The 6,948-nt window shown below is 47.2% G+C and overlaps 1 protein-coding gene across 1 annotated transcript in view; it reads left to right on the forward strand.

The window, feature by feature from the left end:
* The window catches only part of CLPB (ClpB homolog, mitochondrial AAA ATPase chaperonin), a 156,229-nt gene that overhangs the window by 110,137 nt on the left and 39,144 nt on the right, over positions 1-6,948 (forward strand). The window lies entirely within an intron of this gene.

Below are 6,948 nucleotides of genomic sequence, written 5' to 3' on the forward strand. Positions count from 1 at the left end.
GTGACGGGGTGGGCCCGCAACCTCCCCATCGACCCTGTCTTGAGTGTGACAGGAGGGGGTGCCCCAACCCCCCAATAGGCCCTACCCTGAGCGTGACTGAGGGTGGCATCGCAACATCCCGATCCGCCCTGCTCTGTGCATGACAGGGGGCGGTGCCCCAACTCCCCAATCGGCCCTGCTCTGAGCCCAACCAGGGGCTGCACCTAGGGATTGGGCCTGCCCTCTGCCACCCAGGTGCAGGCCTAAGCCAGCAGGGCGTTATCTCCCGAGGGGTCCCAGACTGCGATGGGGCACAGGCCAGGCTGAGGGACCCCCCCTTCCCCCCGAGTGCACAAATTTTTGTGCACCAGGCCTCTAGTATTTAAAATAAAATAAAAAGGCCTATACCCAGCAAATGTTAGCCCATTTCCTTTCACCTTGCTTTTCTCCCAGACTCAGTTAAATCATCTGTAAAGTGGAAAAAATAATACCTCTCCTGCTTTGTTCACCAAATTAAGAATTAAATGCGTGGAAGTAGTTGGCACAGGGTATGGCACATAAACTGCCCAGTAAAGGTTATTGGTTACCATGAGGCATGACTTGGTACAGGTGCACATGTACCTGTGTGTACATATATTAAGACTGCTCAGTGGTGTGGTCTATGATAAAAGTTCAGGATAAGCCATCAGGACACTGGGCTTCCCAGTTCCCAGTATTCCCAGTTCTGCTGTGCTTCTTGCAGCATTATGGTCAGGGCTCTTCTCTCTCACCTTCAGACTCTGGGAATACAGAGGGAAATTGGTCTGTCTCTGACCTGAGGAGCTAACATATAGACTAACTGTAAACTGGGATGAATTCCCAGGAAAGGGAAGTAACAGGAAGGAGCCCAGGGACAGATGTAGAACACTGAGAGCTGAAGGCATGGGGGAGGCTTCTCAGAGAGGGGCCCTTGAAGAATACGTAATCAGGAGACAGGGGATGGGGTTCCAGGCATGAGGGGTAGCCCAAACAACAGTGTGGGGACAGGGCAGGTGCTTAGCTTCTCTGATGTGGTGGGTTATTGACTCTGACTGCTTCCTTGATGAGAGCTCACAACCATACGATCCTTTTTTTCAATCATTTTTGAGCTTTTTATCTAATTCAGTCCAAAGAAAACCCCTAGAGGTGGGCAGGGCAGCAATCATTACCACCAGAGAAGAGAAGCAATACCCTAGATCACACAGCCAGGGAGTAGTGGCCCTACCCCCACCGGCTCCCTGCCCAGTCCTCTTTTATAGGGCTGGGACCCAGCTGCATGTAGGGTCAGGTGAGTCATGGAAACTGCATTAGAACTGTGGAGTGGGAGGACAGAGTCAGGGAGGAGCTGACAAAGCTGTGGGGGGGTGAGCATGTCAATATTATTGATAATAATGGCCTAAGATATTTGTATAAGGCAGTTTCTGTTGTGTGTGTTTTAAAGCCCTCTTATACAGATTATCATCTTTGATATTCACAGAGGTAGACAGAGGGCCTGAACAGGGTAGTGTCAAGGGAGGAGGGAGTAGCAGGCCTCCTCTCCCACCCTGCCCCCAGCTTAGTACTGAGAAGATGTGAAACCTTCCTCTTCCCCCCACCCCGCACCAGGCAAGTGGGCCTCTCTCTCCAACCATTTCCCACCCACAGAGCATCACGAATGTTAGAGTCTAACCTGACCTAATCGGCCACCCAGGCAGAGGGGTATCTAGGACCAGTAAAGAGACTGGGGATTTTGGCATGGTCACACACTTGCAGCCAGAAAGCTCTTCTGGGGCAGAAAGAACAGCCATGTTGTGTGTGGCCTCAGAAGATAACACCTATAAAAAGTCCATTGGTTTGGTAAATGTTACTGAATCCTGTTATGTGCTGGGTAGCAAGGATAAGCAGTGGATCAGACATGGTCCCTAGCTTCTGAGAGCTCCAAGTCTTGGTTGCAGACAGACAATTTTAACACAGCATGATTAGTGCAGTAAGATAGAAGCAGAAGGGCCCATGGAAACACAAAGGATGATTCCAAACCTGGGGTAGTAGGAAGACAAGGAAACTTTCCTGGAGGAGAAACCTGACTGGGTCTTAAAAAATGAACAGGTATTTACAGGAAGACCAAGGTGGGAGTGGGGCTGGAGAGAGAGGTTAGGGCTCATATGAAAAGGATATACCCTTAGTTTAGTGGAGAAACTCCTTGAAGGGCCATGAGCTTGGAACTTGGTTCTGGGCACATTCAAGGCAGCCAGGTGACCACCTGTTTGGATGTAAGAGGGGAGTCACTTCTTACAGAGCTGGGAGAGCTCACTATAAATGTCTTTTTCCTCTTGGGAAGTCTGTGATTGTGTCAAATCAAAGGCAGGTGCTGTGCCAGAGAAGAGCACTGGGCTTGCTGGGCCCCAGCGGGCCAGGCCTCTCTCACTCACACGATTTCCACTACCTTACCCTGCCCCGGGTGATGAGGCCAGTCACCCTGCCAGCCAGGACCCATGAGCACCCACACCACACCCTACCTTTCTGGCTCAAGCCCTATTGACAGATCCCCCAGAATCTGAAGGAATTCAAGACAAATGGTTAAGAGGATGGAGTTAATAAAATTTGAAAAATTGAGGCCTGTCACTCCACTAAACTTTTTTCAATACCACTGACAGAAACATATTTCCCCAATGAGTGACCTTCCACAGCTGTAGCGGGCAGCGCAGCCGCAGCAGTGCTGCCAAGAAGCCAGTCTGCTATTTATCAAATATTATAAGCTGGGACACACTAATCTAGAGCAGGGAGGGGAAGGGAGGGGGTCCTGCACTAGACTGCCTGGGGTGCTCCAGGTGTTGGCCCCAACCCCAGACAGCCAGTGGGAGGTGACGGATGGCCTGCGATTAGCACTCCCCACCTCCATCCAGCCCTTTCTCTTGCTCCCAGAGGCCTGACCCTCTAGACCAGCTGCTCAGTCTGGAGAGGCCCTGGGTGGGAGGCAAGGGGAGGTCAGGCCAGGGCACGGGCCATCCTGATGCCCCCAGAGAGGCAGGCGGGTGAGGCCCAACGTGGTTATTTATTGGAGTGTAATGGTTTGTGGCCGTTGGTCGTGAAGGTGAAATCGATCAGTTGTAGAAGTCAGGTTCTATCAATTATTACAGCAATTAGTCAAGTCAGAGCATCAGAGCAAGGGTGTGGGGGCTGGGGGCTAATATTAGATGGACATTATCCATGGTGCCCCTGCCTCAGCCTTCCTAAAGTGGGAGCAGACACGCTACCCTGAGGCTCCAGAACCTTGGGGAAACTCTACTGGCTTCCCCCCTCAGAAGTGGCTGGGGTGGAGCCTGGCTGAGAGCTTCCTGGTCTAGGGACAGGCCCAGCACCGCTATCAAAGGCATCTCTGTGACGGCGGCCCAGGTGCAGGGATGTCCTACCTGTCCCCATCCCATTCTCTATGAGAAGTGACACCGCTCTACTAGAAATTACACGGTGGCCAATGTTTATGGCTCACATTTTTCATTCTGTAAGCAAATATAGATCACTGACAGCACTTGTTTGAAGCGGTTAATCTCACCCTCTGTTCTCCCACTGTCTTCCTCTCTCCCCTTGTCTTTCTTTCCCTCTCCCCTCCTCTTTCCCATTTTTTCCCCTCTTCCATTTCTCTTCTCTTTGCCCCTCTTGTCTTTTTCTTCTCGGTCTCTCCCTCATCACCCTTCCACTCCAGCCCATATCTAGTGACAGAGCTCCCCTTGAGGCTGCCGAAAACACTCTCCTCACTAGGAAGGCTGTACTTTATCCTGTAAGGAGTGAAAAGCCACTGAAGGATTTTTCAGCAGGGATGTGTCCTGGCCGCCCAGATGGCAGTGTGGAGAATTGGAGTTAAAAAAAATTCTGGGGGTGGGTTGACTCCTGGTCTAAGGAAATAACCAACTTTGTGACCTTATTTCAGTTCTCTGTACCCAGTTTCCATGTCTTTGGCATTTTAATTTCTAACCCTCAGGATGGTTGTTAGGATTAAATGATATAATATATATAAAGTGCAGAGCACAGTGCCTGGCATACAGTAAGTGCTTAGTAAATACCAGCGGCTATTATCACCACTTCTAGATGTATATCCAAAAGACATAAAAACATATATCCATGTAAAGACTTTGTACACAGATGTTCATAGCAGCATTCATAATGGCTAAAAGGGGGAAACAACCCAGATGTCTATTGGCTAGTGAATGGATAAGCAAAATGTGGTACATACACACAGTGGAATATTATTCAGGTATAAAAAGGAATGGGGTACATACTACATTCATGTGGTAGCATGAGTAATACATGCTACAACATGGATGGACCTTGAAAACATTATGCTAAGTGAAAGAAACCAGATACAGAGGCCACACATTGTATGATTCTATTTATATGAAAGATCAAGTATGGGCAAACCTATAGAGACAGTAGACAGTGGTTGTTGGGGATGAGGGAGATGGGGAGAAGGGGGTAGCCTTTGATAATGATTACGAGGTTTATTTTTTGAGATAATGAAAATGATCTGGAATTAGGTAGTGGTAATGGTTTTACAACTTCGTAAATATATTTCAAATCACTGAATTGTATACTTTAAAAATGTATGTGAATTATATCTCAGTTTAAAATTATGAATATTCTGTAACAATTCCTATTAGAAAATAGGATTGTGTATAAAAGTATTAATTGTGTTATTGATAATAAGTTTCCTTGGCCTGGATTTTACTTCCTGCACTCTGCCCCTTTCCCCTCTTCCTCTAAACCTCTTCCTCTGCAGCCCAGGCAGACAGCCACATGTAAATGCTTAATAAATGTTTGCTGTTGCTAATAAATACATAGGTTTTTAAGAAGCAGAGAGCTTCCATAGGAATGGTTTTATATTGTGATATAAATGTTTCCACAGTCTGGGATTGAGAAAGGGTGATTTTTTTTTGATTTTTTTTTAATATATTTTATTGATTTTTTACAGAGAGGAAAGGAGAGAGATAGAGAGTTAGAAACATTGATGAGAGAGAAACATCGACCAGCTGCCTCCTGCACATTCCCCACTGGGGAAGTGCGCACAACCCAGGTACATGCCCTTGACCGGAATCGAACCTGGGACCTTTCAGTCCGCAGGCCGACGCTCTATCCACTGAGCCAAACCGGTTTCGGCGAGAAAGGGTGATTTTTAACAAACTGTGGCAGTACACACTGACAGCCTTACCTGGGTATTTAGTGTCCCCAGCCAGCCAGTTACATTCTTATGGCAGAGACTGCGTCTTAACCTTTCTTTACTTCTTAGACAACACTTCCCTACCAAGAAAGATTAAGGAATGTTCCATTTAACACATAGTTCTTGACCATCTGCTGTGCTCAAGGCACAGCTTTCTTATGTTTCTCCCTGCCTTGAGAGGAGTGCCTTTGGAGCAGGGCCAGTGATTCTTCTGTGTCCCCAAGCCCCACTCATTTAAAGTTTGCCAAATTGAATGGAATGGACAGTTTTTGGAGAGGATAGTAAGGTGCTCAGACCTGGGCTTTGGAAAAGAGCTTCTGACAGCCTGGGAGTGGAGTAGCCTTTCCGCCATAAATGCCAAGCCTTGCACACAGTAAACACTGTATACAGGTTCGACAGCTGCTGGCACTTAAAAGAGGGAGAAGGTAGATGGATGGCCCCAGGCAAGCAGCTTCTTTTTGTAATACTTTGTCTTCAAATCACAGGAACTAATGATTGGAGGGAAGCTTGCCTATAAGCACACACTCACCAACAGCTAGTATTGGTAAGAGTCTGAACTGAACCTGGGCTGGCACAGTCAGGTTACTGGGGATGGCCACACCCTTCCAGAGGACTCTGCTGACTCTGGCAGGCAGGAAATGCCAGAGAGAAAAGAGCATTAAGAGAGAGAGAGGCCCACCAGCTGGTGTGGCTCACCTATTGAGCATCGACCCAGGAACCAAGATGTCATTGGTTCGATTTCCAGTCAGAGCACATGCCCGGGTTTCAGGCTCCATACCCAGTGGGGATCAGTGATGTTTCTCATCTCATCAAAGTTTCTTTTCTTTTTTAAAAAAAATCCTCACCCGAGGATTTTCCCATTGGTTTTTAGAGAATGGGAGGGAGAGAGGAGACAGAGAGATACCTCGATGTGGGAAGAGACATCGATTAGCTGCCTCCTGCATGCACTCTGACCAGGGACAGGGATCGAGCCTGCAACCTAGGCATGTGCCCTTAACCGGAATCAAACCTGGGGCCCTTCAGTCCGCAGCCTGATTCTCTATTTACTGAGCCAAACCAGCGTGGGCATCTCATCAAGGTTTCTATCCCTTTATCCTTCTCCCTTCCTCTCTCTAAAAATCAATAAAATATAAAATAAATACAACCTAAAAAGTAAAACGTTTAAAAAAGGGGGGAGGGGGGAGCAGAGAGCAGAAAGAAGGGAGCCCTTTAATTGTTTTCTGGGACATCCTGTGCTCTAGAAAGGAACCCTTTTACATGATTTTTGTGAATGAATATTCATCTGTATATGAATGTGTTGGATAACATGAGTATTTTATTTATTGATTTTTCAGAGAGAAACATTGTTTTGTTCCACTTATTTATGCATTCATTGGTTGCTTCTTCATATGTACCCTGACCAGGGATTGAACCCGAAACCTTGGTCTATCAGGACGATACTCTAACCAGCTGAGCTACCCAACTAGGACATAATGGGAGTATTTTAATGACTAAGGCCATTGGGGTAAAGTAATCTATATGTTTGGTACATTTGTTGGCATATTCAGCTGGTGTATTTGTATGTGCACAGCACACCTGTGTGCGTGTAACACATCTGTATGTGTAGTAGTGTGTGTAGTATGTTTCTGTACACGTGGGAGCCCCAATACTCTGACCTCTGTGTCAGAGAGGGCTAAGAACTCTCCTCTCAGAGGAACTTGACATGTTCTTCCCACCATTCTACAGTGTCTTAAGTTTTTGTTCTCTACATTTCCACAGGCATT

This window comes from Myotis davidii, unplaced genomic scaffold, assembly GCF_000327345.1.
Source record: "Myotis davidii unplaced genomic scaffold, ASM32734v1 scaffold1377, whole genome shotgun sequence".
Taxonomy (NCBI): domain Eukaryota; kingdom Metazoa; phylum Chordata; class Mammalia; order Chiroptera; family Vespertilionidae; genus Myotis; species Myotis davidii.